Source organism: Tasmannia lanceolata, unplaced genomic scaffold, assembly GCF_043159265.1.
Source record: "Tasmannia lanceolata isolate RefF3 unplaced genomic scaffold, GAP_Taslan_0.1 ptg000018l, whole genome shotgun sequence".
Lineage (NCBI taxonomy): Eukaryota > Viridiplantae > Streptophyta > Magnoliopsida > Canellales > Winteraceae > Tasmannia > Tasmannia lanceolata.
Genome location: NW_027518695.1, coordinates 21,530,485 through 21,548,357, shown reverse-complemented (window position 1 = coordinate 21,548,357; position 17,873 = coordinate 21,530,485). Strand labels below are relative to the sequence as shown.

Genomic DNA, 17,873 nt, shown 5'->3' with positions numbered 1-17,873 from the left:
TTATAGATCGGAGGTCTAGGATCATCCTATGCAAATGATTTTTTTTTTTTTGGTACAACCTTCTTACGTCATGGCCTATCAAATGAACGGTTTGGATCATCCAATGTGGTCCGTACCGTACTTTAAAAAAAATACTAGACTATACAGCCTTGCACCATATAAAATTTCTTACTCTACATAACCCGAACACGAAACGTCATTTTAGTCGGGCCGAACATTGTAGCAGTCCTTATTTACAAAACCCTACTTTTCTTCTCTGCCATTCTCCTCCCCCAGTCTCATTTCTAGGGTTATTTTCTGCTCTCTCTTCTTTTTCGTTTTCATTCTCTTATAATCTCCATATATCTTTTCAAACATTTTCGCGCCATCTTCTTCCGACGATGATTTATCGCCTTCGATCTTCCCGCCAACGGTTTCAGATTACCCGCCATTGCTCGTCAAAACCACAACCGTTCGATCCCCTAAGACGAGTCGTCGTTACCGGTAACCCTAACCCTAATCTTCTGCTCACCCATACAATTTTTGTTAGGGAAATGATATCAGCACAACCATATTTTGGTATTGGGTTTTGCTAATGAGGGCCCTAAGCCTCATTTAATTGCCATTGGAATGTTGAATTTACACATACTTTGAGGACACAATCTCAAAATATGTATAAAAGTATAAAAGTATGTGTAAATTCAATATCTCAACGGCAATTAAATGATGCTTGACGAGTGCCCAGAACCCTTTGATATTTTCACAAACTATCTTGTCTTTTAGTATTTAAAGAGCTGGCAAATGGTTATTGCATTTTCCCGAAAGCTCTCAGGAGCCAATTAAAGAAGAAAAGACAGCTGGGTTTGTGCAGATATCAAAATATTGTTTTGCTGATAACATTCCCATTTTTGAAATTTTCTTTCAATTTTGTATTGTAATTTCTATTTGTTTTACACGGAGTTATTCGTAGGTTTAGGATTCGTCACACCTCTTGGTTGTGGCGTAGAGACTATGTGGAGGAGACTCATCAATGGGGCGTGTGGAATTCCCGCGGTTTCAATCGAGGATCTCAAAATGGAAGGTTTTGACATGAAAACGATTGAGCATACATTCAATCAATTGACATCCAAAGTTGTTGCTACCGTGCCGTGTGGTGCCAATGTGGGTGAATTCAACGAGGAATTGTGGTTGAATTCGAAGGTATTTTAGATTATTTAATGTTTAATTCCAGGTTGGTGATACATGCTTATTATTATGGTGTTTATGGGGTAGTTGTAATGTAGTTATTATGTGTTTTAGGGCAGTGGGTGTTACCTGTTGATGATGTGTCTTGTAAGTGGCCAAGTGGATTGATGATGTGTAACTACCTTTGCTCTTCTATTTAAATGGTTGTATTACAAAGAAAATGAAGAGAATTCGGCAAAAACAAACTTTGTTTTGGAGAGTCACGGTTCCTCTATATAATTGAACCTCTAGGAGGTCCGGTTGCCTCGAATCAACCCTTTCCCTCTCTTTTTTCCATCTTTTTTCTTTTATTTGTGTTACAACCAATTAGGTGCGTAACAGTTGAATGATTGTTTCTCATCATTCGAGTAGAAAAATTGAATGATAAGGCAATGTTGTAAGAATGAGAGTAGTTATATTGTATTTCACTTCATTTGGTCCTATTTAAGATTCTTCAATTTGGAGAAGAGTCCAATGCTTGAAATGCTCTCTATTGCATTATTACCCTAACAATATTGACTGTATAGAAAACCTTTAATCTTTAGGACGGATAACCACATACTTGCTCTGGGATGAGAGGTTGCCCAACTTGCTCTCAATTTGAAGTTGGCAAAAGGGATTTGAGAAAAGTTCTTGGTGTGGGCTTTGAGAATGCTTCTTCACATTTTGGAGAGGTGGAAATGGTCGAGTTTGCACATAATTGGGTTTTTTTACCCATCATCATGTGAACTTACCTCATAACAGGGAAGCTTTGTTATGGCAAAAACCTTCTACTTTACGATCTGATCCTTTAGTCCGAAAATTTGAGATATGAACATATTCCGACAACTTGAATATTTCCTTGGTAATTATGTAAATAAAGCTACAACCTGATTTATGGAAATAGAAACATGATGCAGGCTATACGTGTTATGCTATACGTGTTTTGTCATAGTTGACTACTTTCACAGCTATCTACTATTCATAAAGGAATTATAAAGTTTGAGATATGAGCTTACCTCCCATTCCATCATTTCTCTCTCCTCTTCACCCTTTGCAAGAACCCCAAATTCCCTCCTTATCATGACTGCAAACACTACAATTATTAGAAAACACTGATCTACCACAACCACTCTGGAGTATTCAGGCAGAGAGTGGAGCAGTTCGACTTCCTCCCCTCCTTGATTTTTGTCTTGTATTTCTATTTTCTTGTTTATCTTATCTGTTGTTCTTGTATCTTAAGTATTGACCTCCTCGGTCTCCTTCACTTTTATCAATGATATTTACCCATTAAAAAAAAATAATTTGATCTACCACCATTAAGCGATCTTCCTTTCTAGATCTCTCTTTGATCGGTCATGTTCGCCGATCACCTCTCCTTCTACATCTTTACAAAGCCTAACTAGCCCGTTGTGCAACCACTACTATGAGAAAATATCTCTCTCCCTTGTCACTACAATCGATGCTAGATAGCACCTTGAGCTATTGTTGAGAATGGCCATTCCTGTTCAAGGTTTTAACCAAAAGAAAGAGTGGGAGAACCATGAAAACCTTAGTTTTCTCTGAAGAGAACCATGGGTCCATGGTTTATTCGAAGATAATGATCTTCTCCATGCCATTACTTTACATCTAGATAGATAGATTGTGAAAATCCATAACTTAATGGATCAAGGAAAGTGGAATCATGTCTTCCTCAAAAGAAAAAGAAAGTGAGTAAAGTGACTCTTTCGACCCTACCCTATGGAAAGATCATGGAATGTTGTTTTTGATATCAAGGAAAATCATCGGTACCCGTTATACCCAATATTTCATTCTCACGCTTCCCTTCAAGTAATGTGTGGGGTTTGGTTTCCTTTTTTTTTCTTTCCAATTTGAGCAGCTAGGGACCAAGATGTAGAGAATTGCGTATGAGGTGGGGAGCAGATTGTCACAAATATATTGGGCAAGCTGGAGCCCTCAAAGTGAAGATATTATGGTGATGCAATTCATCTAGGTTTGATTAATGGTTGACAAAGGCAATAACATGATATTATTGTCAATGCAGAGTCTATTTCTCTTGGTTCATGAGAGATGGCAAGTTAAAGATGCTTGATGCATGCTTGGAAAGGCAAGCAAGTGTTGTTCCTCTTACATAGGAGATTGTTGGGTGCTAACTGCTAACGGCCCATCATTATGCTATTTGGTGTGTGGCATTTCACCATAGGCAAAAGGGGCTTTGAATTTACTCTACTTGCTCCCGGGTTAGGGATTCTCATGGTTTCTCTATTTAAGTGAGAAGTTGAGAAAGTGAGGTGGTTCTCTTTGGAGAAACACAAAGGTTTTCCACGGTTCTCTATGTCCTCCTGTTTAAAACTTTCTTTTTCGTAGGTAAGCTGGGATCGAACCTGCGACTTCAAGGTTGGGATACAAATATAAAGCCCCAACCATTGAGCTACAGACCCAACCCCCTCTTGTTTAAAGTCGAAGCTAGAAACATGCAATTCTTGGTGGTAGATCGAGGTGCTTTGTTATGTAGGCAATAACATCAAGGGAAATGATGCTTTTTATTGGAGGCAATAGCCTCAATGGGAAGAAGGTATTTTTGTCTTTGAAAGGATTGAAAATGGGAGGTATCTTGATCTACGTACATGGTCGGATCAAGCGTGTTGTGGATAGAGAGATGATATATTGATGACAAATCAATGGTTTCCTAGTGATGTCGGCTGTGGTCATAAGACTCATAACCAGGAAGAGATCTTTGGTTCTTTCTAGGATTAAAAGGGAGGGAAGAAGATTCATGGAAAGGAGGTAAAGTTGCATCTCAAAGGTAACCTTGCATCTAAAGCTATGTTACTGGGATGAACCACATATATCTTGTGTCTGTTGCTATTTCTTTAAATCTGATTGATTAATTTATTACATGCTGGGATGAACCACACATATCTTGTGTCTGTTGCTATTTCCTTAAATCTGATTGTGAATTCGAACTTATATTCCTTACCTTTGCCCTATTTTATTCCAGACATACCTTGGAATTCCGTAGGCTGTTAGAATCAAATTATCCCACTTTAAAATTTTCGATTCCAAGGACCACATTGTATGGGATGGTTTTGGCCATAAGAAGTTTTACATATTCATTTTTGAGATAAGGTCAAAAGCTCTCCATGCTAGTATTGATTATTGAAGCATTGCAACTTTCTTTTGGCCGTCTAAATGTATAGAATTCATTTGAGTACAAACCAAAAAGGTGGTGCATTAAACCATGGCCATCTCTTCCCCTTCATTGTGGAAAGAGGAGGGAGGGGTTGTAGTGTGATTCAGTTTATGCGGTCTAAGTAGGCATATCTTTGGAGATATGCTGATGTCATTGATGGGTCTTTGGATCATATAAGCAGTTTTGAGTTGTCCTTTCATCATGGCTGGCAATCAGCTAATGAGATCACTTATGCACTGGCTTGCAAAGGTGTTCATAGACACTCCATGGCAATGACAATTTCTGATTTTTTCCCTTTGGATATCACCCATTATGTGGGATTTTGTCTCTTTGTATGCTTCCTTAGTTTGTTTCTTGAGCCTATCTTGGTTTTGGTGTTGTAGCTCTTGCTTTTGCGCTTAATAAAATTTCTTCATTCAAATGAAAAAAGTCCGACCAAGACGCCTCGAAACTCCACTGACCAATGTGATCTCATCTCTGCACTCTCACCGTGTCACCGCACATTGTACTCAACTGTCATTAACATCTTGATATAAACATGGTTGGTCATGAGAACAGTAACTCCCTAAACTACCTCTTGTTTTCACATTCCTATATCCTACTCACATACATGCCATGGCTCGTTTGTAGCAATTGCCCTGCCAGATTTCTTTGATAGCAGAGTCGAAATCCGCTCTTAGTTTGCTGAAAATGGAAAAAAAAATCATTTCCTTACCACCATCATTTTTTACATTCTTCACTGTTAAAGTATAAAAGATAAATAACGCCTTTCTCCAACAGCTTAAGCTTTTGGAGAAGTTGGTAAGTTAACATGGTATCAGAGCCAAAGGTCTCGAGTTCAAACCTCCCGGATAGCAAAAATCCACATGCGATGGTCAGCCCAAACTCATGTGTCACGTGTTTGCCAAGTGGGCCACACGTGCGGGGGAGTGTTAAAGTATAAAGATAAATAACGCCTTTCTCCAACAGCTTAAGCTTTTGGAGAAGTTGTTAAGTTAACATTCACTTCCCTGTTCTGTTGAGAAAATGGCTGTGAAGGATTGCTGAGATTGAATCAGAAACTGTGGTTAATGATCCTTTGAGCCTCTATGAAAGAGGGGTAGGCTATAAACTGATGCATGTCTTATCTCACCTCTATCCCATAGCAGCTTCAATGGTGAGTGGTATTTGGGTCCACCCACCTTCCCGCCTTCAAATCCACTGAAAATGAGAAGTCTAGAGAAGGGGTTTTTTTTTTGGTCTGTGCGTGCGCTCGCGTGCAATCATAGGCACGGCTATGTGGAAGAGTTGGAAAACTGTTCTTCTCACCTAGATGACCAAAATGTTTCTTTACCAATCTTCATGTTTATGCGTAGGAGACGGAATATGAGGGTTTTTTTTCACTTTTTATATAGTTTAAAGTTTAAATGACTTAAATATTTGTCTTCATATCAAGTAGAGAGGCAATGAGAAATCAAATGGCAAGTGGCCAAGCAAAGATAAGTCCATCCCTCCACTTTACTTTTCATTTTTTTGAAATGGGGTTTTGGGATGCTACACTGAAAGAAAACTTACAAATTTTTTTACACATTTATCTTTATAGGCTTTCCTTCATATACCTTGTCTCTTGCTCAGGACCATAGATCCATTGCCTAGTTTATATCATATGCACTATGTTCAACAGACGAAGCTCTTAAAGATGCAAATTGGCTTCCGAGTGAGCCAGAAAAGAAGGAAAGGACGGTAATCATCTGTTTTCTTAAAGAAATGTATTGGGATCCCTCTTGCCACTGTCTTTCTATAACTGTAAAGCATTTGGAAACCACCAGGGCGTTTCCATTGGTGAAGGTACTGGAAGCATTAGCGACATTTTGGATGCGGCACGAATGATCTGTGAGAAGGTTGATATTTTCTTGATATCATTTAGTGAATTGCAACTCTTTTCTACATCACTATCAATATTTCTGAAAATGATGCCTTTTTGTCTCATGGTCTTACAGGTATATTTGACCATTATTTGCATACATGGCACTGCCAGCAATTTTATGTGATTATTCTCTACTTCTTTAACCCAGCGCTTACGTCGACTTACCCCATTTTTCATTCCACGAATATTGATCAACATGGCAGCAAGTCATGTGAGCATGAAATATGGATCCAAGGTGATCGTCCACCTCTGATCTGTTTCTATTTATTTCAATTTTATTCTGAGCGTTGTACGAATCCGATACCATAATCTGAAGAACAAAATGTGGTCATTAACTAGGATTGTTGAATACCAGTCAAAAGAAATAAAAAAAGCTAGGATTGTTGAAACACAAGAATTGCTGCATACTCTTAATTGAATCTAGGGACCAAATCATGCTGTAGTGACAGGTTGTGCTACTGGCGCACATTCTATTGGTGATGCTGTAAGGATGATTCAGTTTGGAGATTCTGATGTTATGGTTGCTGGAGGAACGGAGTCCAGTATTGATGCTCTATCAATAGCGGGATTTTGTAGGTAATTGATCACTGATTCCAATTATGCAACCTTTCTTACCATTCAAAAAAAAAAAAAAGAGCAGAAAATTTTGCACATTTTCTTAATCTGGTGTGAAACTGTAATTCTCTCTCTACCTTTTTGGATCCTGCTGAATAAGCATATAAGTGATGATAAAATAATGTTTCAAAAAATATTTATGAGAACTGGAGCAAACATCGGATTTTGATTTTTCATGTCACAATATTTTTCTGAGCACTTGACACATTTGATTAACTTGACTTTAACACTGTTATTGTTCTTTTCCCCCAACCTTTGCCGATAAACTTTAACGTGCAAGAAGGTTCTTACCCTTTCTGGTATCTAGTGTGCCATTTTTAGTGTCTATTTAGTTCCTTTGCTGTAATGGCATCTTTTGTCACTCCTTGTAATCGAACACTTGGTCCATGATATTCATCCAATTAAATAAAGTCTTTGGATTGCTGCATGCCTTTGAAATCTAGAATATCTGCATTGATATCAAACTCCTTAGGGTCCCTTTCCACTTGGAAAATCTAGGGTTTTCCTTCCCTTTTGCCTTGCTAAACACATGGAGCACTATAGAAGAAAGGGTTAAACTCTAGATCCTCCCAGTCGTAGCTGTTATCATCATGCTCTCGACTTTGTAGTTATTTAATCACTGTTAAAGTTGCTGAACTTGCCTTCTAAGTGCTTCGATTTCTTCATCTCTTGCCTCTATAGGAGGGTTTTGACCATAGTTTTAAAACTTCTCCACATCATCGTGGACTCCCCCGAGTCGACTCCCTCTTCCCTTGGTTGCGTTCCGCATTTTGCCACCGTGTTCCATGTTTTGCCCTACAGAGTCAATAAAAACTCCTTCGACTCTCCCTAGTTATGACCGCGTCAACCAAGTACTCAGCCGCGTCAACCACGTTCTTGACCGTGTCCGTGCCGAGTCGACGAAGAATTTCCCTGGATGCATTTTGACCCCCATCCGCATTTTTAAACACTAGTTTTGACAAACTTCTGTTACCTTTGGCTCTTCTTGCAGCCGTATTGAATTTATTCAAACTAAATCTAGGCTAAACATAAGCTTTAATGGCAATTGATGCAGTCCTGGGAAGGGTTTTCACACTAGTTAGTCCAAGATGATGTTGGAACTCAGCTTTTATAATGTATCACATGACTTTTTGGACATGGAAATCCTAAAGCTACTCAAAGTACATGTCTAGGAAAAAATATGAGATTTAAGGTAGACTAATCCCTGCAAAAACAAAAAGTATTCCAAAAATAAAGGAGTGAATATAGAAGATCACTTACTAGAGGGAAAAGTAACCAAAATCCAGCAATAAGCTCCACCCCAACTCCACCTCTTGGTTGTTGCAATCCAAAGAGAGAAACTATTCTCTTATAAAAACAAGCTCAAAATATTTTCGCGAGCCTCGACTTCCCTGTTAAACCTCATGAATTGTCTCACATAATGAATGATTGAATGGCTAAAATGCCCTTCACTCAAACCAATATTTCTAAAGAAATCCAATGCCCTTTTATGTCAAAGACTTAAAGCTAATATCCTTTATGTCCTTTTATGAAGCCACTGACACTTAAATAAAAGAAGTCCCTCTGGGTCATGTGGACCCTTTTATGAGCCATTGCCCCCTATTATGCATTAATCCTTGGTGTGCCATGGCTCACACATGCATCAATATACTACGAAATTCGCTTGTATTAATTTATACAATATATATATATATATATATATATATATCGGAAAAGTGACCGTACTCGGTCGAGTAGATAAGCTTATCTACTCGATTGAGCTAAAAACAATGGGGCCCCACATTGTTTGGGTGATCCAAACCATTCATTTGAAAGGCCCTTACCTACATAGGGTGTCCACAAAAAATTAGATCCATAGGATCATCCTAACCCATCCAAATGTGGAGGGAAAAATGGACAGACATAGTTTGTCCATTTTCCCTCCATTGTTGGATGGGTTAGGATGATCCTATGGAGCTGATTTTTTGTGGACACCCTATGTAGGTAAGGACCTTTCAAATGAATGGATTGGATCACCCAAAAAATGTGGGCCCCCACTGGTTTTAGCGGACCAAGTAGATAAGCTTTATCTACTTGACTGAGTACGCTCACTTTTCCCTATATATAAGCTTAGAAGCTTATAGGAGCTAGAGCAAACAAACATAGGGGGGCCCACATTGTTTGGATGATCCAAAGCATTCATTTGATAGGCCCTCACATAGATAGGGTGTGCCCAAAAAATCAGGTTCATAGGATCATCCTAACCCTTCCATTTGTGGAGGTTAACAATGGGCAGATTTATGGAGGTTTAAATCTGCCCATTTTTAACCTCCACAAATGGAAGGGTTAGGATGATCCTATGAAGCTGATTTTTTGGGCACACCCTATCTATGTGAGCCTGTGAGGGCTTATCAAATGAATGCTTTGGATCATCCAAACAATGTGGGCCCCCCTATGTTTGTGAGCTCTAGCTCACAACACCCCCCCCCCCCCCCTCTCAACACACACACACACACACACACACAGGGGAAAGTGTTTCTAAGGGATACCTTAGATAAGGTAGATAAGGGATCGCTCAAAAAACACAGGGCCCCCATATGTATGTATGTATGTATTTCCATACGTATATACATCATACATGCCTAAAAAATACATGTGTTTTAATCTGATAAACACTAGTGTATCCAAATCTTTCATGATCTTTCCAACATTTGCCTCAACAAATTAATGGACTCGAACTTGGTGAGTATGTTGAAAATCATGAAATGCGCATTCTCTTGTTAGTTATTCTGTACTCTTTCGTTTGACTGGTGTGAGTAAATTATTTGACTTAATAAGTTTGAGTGAGAACCAACTTGAATGAAATTACATGTCTGACTTAAATGGCCAGATAAGCAAAACAGCTATAGTGCACTCCAAACCATGCAATGGATTCTTATTTTTGTACCCAGAAAGTTTTCTTTAGCCTTTGTGCTCTACATTGATTTCTAAGATTCTTTTGCTGAACATCATTCAAAACAAAAAAAGATGATTCTTTTGCTCAACATTTAGTACCGTCATAACCATGGTTCTTTTGTTGCGATGCTATACATTTTATTTTATACTAAATTGATCATATTACCATACCATGGAAATAAATTTATGTAAATATATAGGTCAAGGGCATTGTCTTCAAAATATAACTCTCTCCCACAAGAATCTTCTCGACCGTTTGAATGTGGCCGAGATGGATTTGTGTATGTGCATACTTCTAATATCCTTCTCTTTTGTATTTACCACTAATTTTATCTAGTTTTCGTTAGATCTCATTACTTTCTGAAATTTATCAACTTTCCAGGATAGGTGAAGGCTCCGGTGTCATGGTGTTGGAGGTGAGTCCCTAAAATTTTTACATCACTTGTTTCTCATCAAATGGTTCAGTTAAGGTTTTAAGTTCTCTTTTCCAACTAGTACAGCTTACTTATGCATTCTTTGCATCTTTGACTCTGCCATGTCCCAGCTGAATGTGTCGGCAAATGGTGAATTTGTACATAAATTTAGAGTATCTTCAACCTCCAAAACTTGCATAGATGAACCCCATTTGTTTGGAGCTTTGGCTGAATATACTGCTAGATTGGTTTTCTCATGTCTTCAAAATTTGCAGGACACCAGTTATAAGCGTCAGACCTATTTATAGCCTTAGATTTCTAATTGGGGTTATAAATTTCATGCTTAACTATTCGAAGTGGATGAAGTAGCGGACATGGATATGTTGTGTAGTGAGTCAAAGACACATCGTCGTACAGGAACTACTGTGTTTGTCTGAGCAAAATGGCTAGTGCTTGAAAATCCAATTCTTTAGCAACATAGATCTTACCATTCAAAAATAAAAATAAATAAATAAATAAATAAACCACAGATCTTTTAGTATTACTATTACCCTTTGGGATGGAAACATACTCTGTAGTCCCAAGATCAACATATGGTTACAGGGAAACAGGATTTTCGTCATAGCCAGAAGAGCTTTTGGATTTGAACAGGTGAAATGACATTTACTAAATGAAGACCATACAGAAAGGATGATTACCCAGGAGGGGAAAAACCCAGCGACAAACAAAATAGGCAAACACATAGTTGGACTCCCAAGAGGTGAATTGATGATTATCTGTCATCCAATCTTAAATCAAGGGTCAAGAGAGATGCAAAAATACCTGTTCTTGCTTCGATATAAGCGAAGTGTCGCCAATGTTACTTTGAGGTAAATCATTAGTACAACTTTTTCTTGGTGCATCCCTTTTATCAGCAACGTTTTTCCTATTGTGTAGTTTGTTTCCTTTTGTTTTTGTGCTTCACATGTAATTTTTGTTTCTGGAGGACAACTCGTCGTTTTGTAATCTGTTTTTCTTCTGCAACGTAATTAACTGTTTCAAAAAAAGAAAAAAAGAAGAAAAAACCCTTCACTTTTTTTGAATGGTGAAAAAAAACCATTGGTGTGTCCCTTTCTTTGATGTGTTTCTATAACATGGGTCAACACAAGCTAACCTTTTCTAAGTAGTGGAAACTATATCGATGTTTTCCATGTTCATTGAATATGCTTAGTAGCTGCTTAATTTTTGAGTATGCATAATTATTATGTTTTCATTATTGGGTTTAACTTATTTCTGGCCCATTAGTGTGAACTTATCCATAATCAGATGTGTGTGTAGAACTCTTCTAATGTGATGGGTAGGGTCACTTGATTGCTGTGGATTCTGGGCTATATCCCATCCAATGGAGCTCACCAAATGAATGGTCAGATCATATCTGCTTATGCCATATGTACCAAATTAGGAGTCATCAACTGAAAAGGGAAAAAGCTCTGTTCTAAAAGGGGGCCGCCTAGGCGCCGCTTAGACTCAGAAAAAACGCACCGCCCAGGCCTTGAGCGTTTATAAAAGCGGGCTCACTGCCTGGGAGTTATTAGACGGCCGCCCAGGCCCTGGGCGTTTTTGACCTTTTGTTATTATTTAATGTTTAGTGCTTATGCTTAAAATTGTTTGGGTTGTTATGTATTCAAGTATTTGTATTTTATATAAGAAAATGAAAGATATTATGAAAATATATTAATATATATAAAAAAAAAGAAAAACGCCTCAAAACGCCCGGGCAGCCTGGGCGCTGGGATGGGCGCTGGGAGGTCAGTCAGCCGCCCAGCTCCGCCCAGCGCTTTTTAGAACATTGGGTGCTAGCACCAAATTTTATGTACCCGCCCACGCCTAGAAATGTACAAAAAGAGAGATAACATAAGAGGTTTGGGCAGAAACTACATATTCATAGAAAGAAAGGAAGTGCATTGGTTTGTCTGTCGTAGACTGGTAGTCCACCAGTTATGATGTGGTCTACCTCTAGAATTTGTTTATTCATGGACACAGACGGTTGTGTTTTTTATTTACCTATGCTTTATTTAGCGTTTTTTAATTTTTAAAATGGATGCTTTATGTAGAGTTATAATTCAAATTTTATTTATTAAACCTAGATGTGGAAGATGTCTAAATCAGTCTATGGCCAACCATACCCTCTTTTCTCATGGCCCATTTGTCCTATTAAATCACATTTTATTGCATTTTTAAGCCCTGACCCCACTTGCTCTAATTCCTATTGGCTAAACCCCTTACCCTCTTAGTTCCTTTTCCTTTATCTTATTGGTCAGCCATATGCACCCACGACTGCCCACCACCTAAAAAAATAATACTCCCTTCATATAAATACCCCATCTAAAACCCTAATGTGAAGAACACGAAAATGATCTCCTATTCCTTGCATCAAGTCTCTCACTCTCTCTCTCTCTCCTCTTCCTTCTCCTTTCTCACATCCTTTTCATCTCTCCTCTCTCTCACCCTTTACTGTTGGATTCATAAGCCGTCCCCTTCTATTCCTCTTTCTCATCCCCACGATTGGTTCATAACTTGCCCCCTTGTACTATTATCATCCCCCCCGCGGTTGGGTTCATAAGCCGCCCCTTCTGCCATGTATATCTCCTTCCTTGATATTGATTTCTTTCTTGATATTGCTTTCTTTCTTGATCTAGATTCATTCCCCCCCCCCCGGTTGGGTTCATAAACCGCCCCTTCTGCCATGTATTTCTCCTTTCTTGATATTGATTTCTTTCTTGATATTGCTTTCTATCTTGATCTAGATTCATTTCTTCCCCCCCCTCTGACATGCCCTCCCCGCCCCCCCCCCCCCGTTGGGTTCATAAGCCGCCCTTTCTGCTATGTATTTCTCCTTTCTTGATATTGATTTCTTTCTTGATGTAGATTCATTTCTTCCCCCCTCTCTGACATGCCCTCTTCCCTCTCTCGGACATTGCTTGCAGCGGATGATCAAGACGATGTAGCCCGGCACACTCTCTAAGGTACTGATTCCATTTCTCTTTTACTTTCTCTAACCTATTCCCCCATAATATCACTCTGAAACCTTCACCTTTCTTTTCTACTCAGTCAACTCTTTTTCCATCAGTTTCTACACCATGATTTAACCGAATCAACCATACCCTCGTCATCCATATACCCTACTGCGATAATTTAACCACCTCCTTATTTCCTGACCTTATTAGCATTGTTTGGGCCTTGGACATTTTATTTCAAATCCTTATTTCCTTACCTTATTGGCATTGTTTGGGCCTCCTACATTTTATTTCAGATCTCTGATTTTCTAGGATATATTTGACTAAGATCTGATTTTTATTTATTAGATAGCTGTTTTTTTCTTTTTTGAATGATTGTATGGAACATGATTTGGGTTAATTTGGTTTCTTTAATGGTTGAACTCTTAAGTTTAGCATTTCTTTGAAAATTCCTTGCCGTATTTGGTTATTTTTATGATCTATTTATTCTGATTTAGAAATACTTGTTGCTGTCTCGTTGAGTTAAAGCCTGTACATTGCTCCTAAATTACTAGAAAATCATCCGTGAACCTATAGATTTGCACCAAGTTGGGTTTGGCGTTAGTATGAGAAATAATTTCTTGTTTCTTGCTTTTCCTCTGAATCGAATTTGTCCCATACGAATGAATGACACAATAATGATTTCTGATCGTATAGCCTTCTCAGTCTCTCGATATGTAAACTACTGTGCCAATGGTGCTTTGGTGCTATATTGATAGTAGACATCTTGTGGAATCTTGTTTCTTCCATCTTTTTGTCACTATTGTTGATTATAGCTTGTTTGTAACTGTTGTTTATTTTTAAACTCTAATTGAGATTCTGCATCAATCATGTGGCACATTCTCGTATTGTTGCTTTCTTGTAAAATAAAGGCACTTGAGCATGCACGGGAACGAGGCGCAAAAATTTATGCTGAGGTTCGAGGCTATGGGATGTCAGGTCTTCTTTTCAGACATACATATGTATAGACTTATAGTTCTGCCGTAATTCTTTCGATTGATCTGTTAATGAGATATTGTTTTCTATTAGGTGATGCATATCACATAACTCAGCCACAAAGTGATGGTAGGGGAGCTATTTTGGCCATGACACATGCATTAGAACAGGTGCGTTGCATGCATCTTTGATATGTTAGTGCCAGTATCAAAACTACTGTTTTTGTAAATGATTTAAGGATCTTTAGAGATGATTTACCTAAAATTAGGCAATATATGATGTTTCGGTAATAACTCTTTTTAATCCCCCTTATCTCTTTGATGATTTTCCCAGGCATTTACTATAACTAAAGAAAACATACTTTTGTGATTTTAAATGTTTTCTTCGACCATGTATAGTTGTCACTCATCAATATCGCGGTGCGTATTGGATAATACCACAAACAAGTACTTCGTTACCATCATAACTTTTTTTTTTGAGTGGTAACAGACTAACAGTTAGTAACTTTATTCCAGCAAAACAGAAAATTCAAAATGTTTTTTTATTTCGGGGTGGGGGTGGGGACTCCATCTCTGATTCCAGTGAAGTACCAAGTTTGTGCATGTTTTAGTGTTTCAGTTTAAAAAAAAACCCAAGTTTGTGCATGTGTGTGTTGTGAAATACCAAGTTTTAGTATTAAAGCAACTTTTCTATCTCACGTGTTGCAGTCCGGCCTCCACCCGAATCAGATGGATTATGTAAATGCCCATGCTACATCGACGCCTTTGGGTAAATTCAAGTCCCCTGCCAGTTATGTAATTTGATACTATGGACTAGTGAGAAGTTGCTGGGTGTTCTGAATTTGATAACATGACCTCACAATGATTTTAGAACCTGGTTTTTGTGCCCTCAAAAGCATTGAATTTCTCCTTTATCCAGGTGATGTTGTAGAAGCAAACGCGATCAAATCCTTATTTTCAGATCATGCAGTAACAGGTGCTTTGGCTTTGTCCTCAACGACGGTAAATTTTGTGGTATTTTAATTTGACTTCTTAAGGGTAGTGAAACTCATTGCAATGATCCTCATTATTATTAGTTTTCTACTTTGATCCTCCATTTTTCTATCATGACTTGGCACAATTTGTAGGGTGATACTGGTCATCTCCTTGGAGCAGCTGGAGCCTGGAGCTGTGGAAGCAATCATTAGAGTCTTATCCTTGTACTATGTATGGATATTCCCTCGTTACCTTGTTTATTTTATCTACCAGTATTTTGCTTGACATTATCCATTAAGATGTGATTGAGTAAAAAGTATTGCATATAAATTGCCTCATGGGTTGCGAAGTTTGCTTGATTTCTTCGTGCAGCGTTTTCAATTTATATTTTGCTCAATTTGTTTGATATATTTTGATTAGTATGTCTTGGAGCAGCCCCTATACATTTACACAATTCCTAAACAGATGACAATTTAAAGGATATAAATCAATCAAGAGGCTTTTGTTTGCTAACCTTGGATGCATCTACTAAAATCTACTAGTATCAATCAAATTGTTGTGTTCTTGGTTGTTTAACATGTAGCATGGCTTCTGCAATGTTGCAGGGGATTGCTCCGCCAACACTGAATCTTGATAGGCCGGATCCCGTCTTTCATGATGGTTTCATGCCTTTGAGCGCCCCAAAGAAGATGTCGATAAGAGCTGCACTTTCTAATTCTTTTGGCGTTGGTGGAACAAATGCATCCCTTGTCTTTTCTTGCCCCCCTTAGCGCAATATGGTTCGTACCCATTTGTTGCTATGGACAGACTTTGAAGTAGACTACAAAAATCATCCTCTAGGTGCTACTTACGAAGCATTCCTTCAAGCATATTGAGGTTTCCTTGAGATTTTGATCAGTCAGGGAACTTGTGTAAGACTTCAAAGTTTTGGTCATTAAGTTGGTACTAAGCGAAGCTTGTTTTGCCACATGAGCTTCGGAAATAGGGGTGCAACTTGGGTTGATTTTTGGGAGTTTGGGTTGAGGTTTTACCATAAAATTGGGTCGGGTTCATGTTGATTCCAATTCATTATTTACCAAAAGCTCAACCCGACCCAACCCAAATTGCACCTTTATTCAGAAATGCATCATGGTTCTAAGATAGAATGAAGCCTGGATGTACAAGAGACAGATGATGAATGATCCATTCCAAGGAAATGAGGTAATGGGTGTAACTTATGTCTACTTAAAATCTGTTGGAAGTTACATGAAAGCATATTTTTGTTTCCTTGCAAACTCAATCTTGCCTTAGCTAGCTATCTGTACAAATGAGAACCATGGTTCAGTGCTCCAACATGGTCAAATAGTTGATGGCCCACTCCTCGGGGATCTTCCCGCCGGACAATCTCAACCATCCAACTGGTGGGCTGTAAATGGACAGTTGAAAAGGAAATATAGTGAACTGTCAGCGATCGAAAATGCCTACCTCTTGGATGGTAGAATCATCCTTCGAACAAGGTTCTTGGGGTATGGCTCATCCAGTTCTGATCTCATACTGGATCCAGGCATGGTTTTATGGAATAATTGGGAAGAGTGAGCAGAATCTTCATTCCACTTTTCAAAGCAGAACCCATTTGGGATTAGCTCTGGATATCCCCATTTCATTGTTTGGATGCATTTTGTGATGAGTCTCCGTCAGTGGAAGGCGATTCCTCGAATGTGTTTGATTGGATTAATGGTGATTCTTTTGGTCTTTAGTCTTTACAGGTTCTCTAGCCTCATCAACAGAGGTTAGGATCGTGTCCAGCGGCACTCTCAATTCAATGGAATATTTTGGACAACAGGTTTCATTTCAATTGAATTTTTTAGGTGTGCAACGTGGGCCAGGTTGAGCCTAGCGCAACCCGAGATAGCATTCCCATTGTAGGAATTTATCCGGGTAGAACTCACCCCTAAAATCTAGCCATTAGAGGGAGGGTGCCCATTCCCTTATAACCCATCCCCATCCACCCATTTTATCCGATATGGGATGATTTGCTATTCCGTGGAACCCCAACAATCTCCAGTTCCATGCTGAAGTGATGTGGACAATCTTCCCCCTTATGCGGCGGCAACGTGGGAACCACGATATACTACACCGAGGTCTCTGGGATCTTCGCCAAGGGATATTTCTGTCCTCAGAGGCGAACGTAACGTTGAGGAAGCGTGGGAGAGCATGAAAAATCAGTCAAAACAGTGAAAAAAAAAATATGCTACTTGATATTGGTCTTTCCCCCCTGTTTTTTAGGGGCGTTTCATGCTCCCTCGCTCTCACCTTCTCAAGTCTCAGCCTCATAGCCAATCTGTCACAACTCTACTCACTAATATTCCATAGTTTTTTTTCCCTGTTGTTGCCAATCTTGCCCATTATAGCTGCTACCACATGGATGTTTAAGCATAAAAAAGACTGATATCAGAAGGGCGATGATAAATTCGCACCCCCTTAAAAGAAGGCTATGTGGCAGACTTTAACTCTTTTTTAATGTCAATTCATGAATTTATGTGGGAGAGTAAGTTAAATTTTGGTCCCATCCCATGTTTGGTTGCCTTTTAGCACTAGGTTTATTTTAATCCCACTCTTGTAATGATTACTTGTGGGGTGAATTTTTTAATCCCACTTTTGTAATGATTGCCTTTTCATCTCATCCCAAGATAACCCCAGGAACAA

General features: G+C 38.7%; 1 pseudogene across 1 annotated transcript; it reads left to right on the top strand.

Moving 5' to 3' along the window:
• The first annotated feature begins 218 nt into the window (after positions 1-218).
• LOC143851535 (3-oxoacyl-[acyl-carrier-protein] synthase, mitochondrial-like) lies at positions 219-16,462 on the top strand (annotated as a pseudogene). The gene is made up of 14 exons (XR_013236402.1): positions 219-483; positions 950-1,179; positions 5,990-6,097; positions 6,184-6,255; positions 6,430-6,516; positions 6,706-6,857; positions 10,031-10,111; positions 10,213-10,246; positions 14,151-14,217; positions 14,308-14,384; positions 14,922-14,982; positions 15,133-15,215; positions 15,341-15,419; positions 15,794-16,462. The product of XR_013236402.1 is annotated as a 3-oxoacyl-[acyl-carrier-protein] synthase, mitochondrial-like (transcript).
• The last annotated feature ends 1,411 nt before the right edge of the window (positions 16,463-17,873 follow it).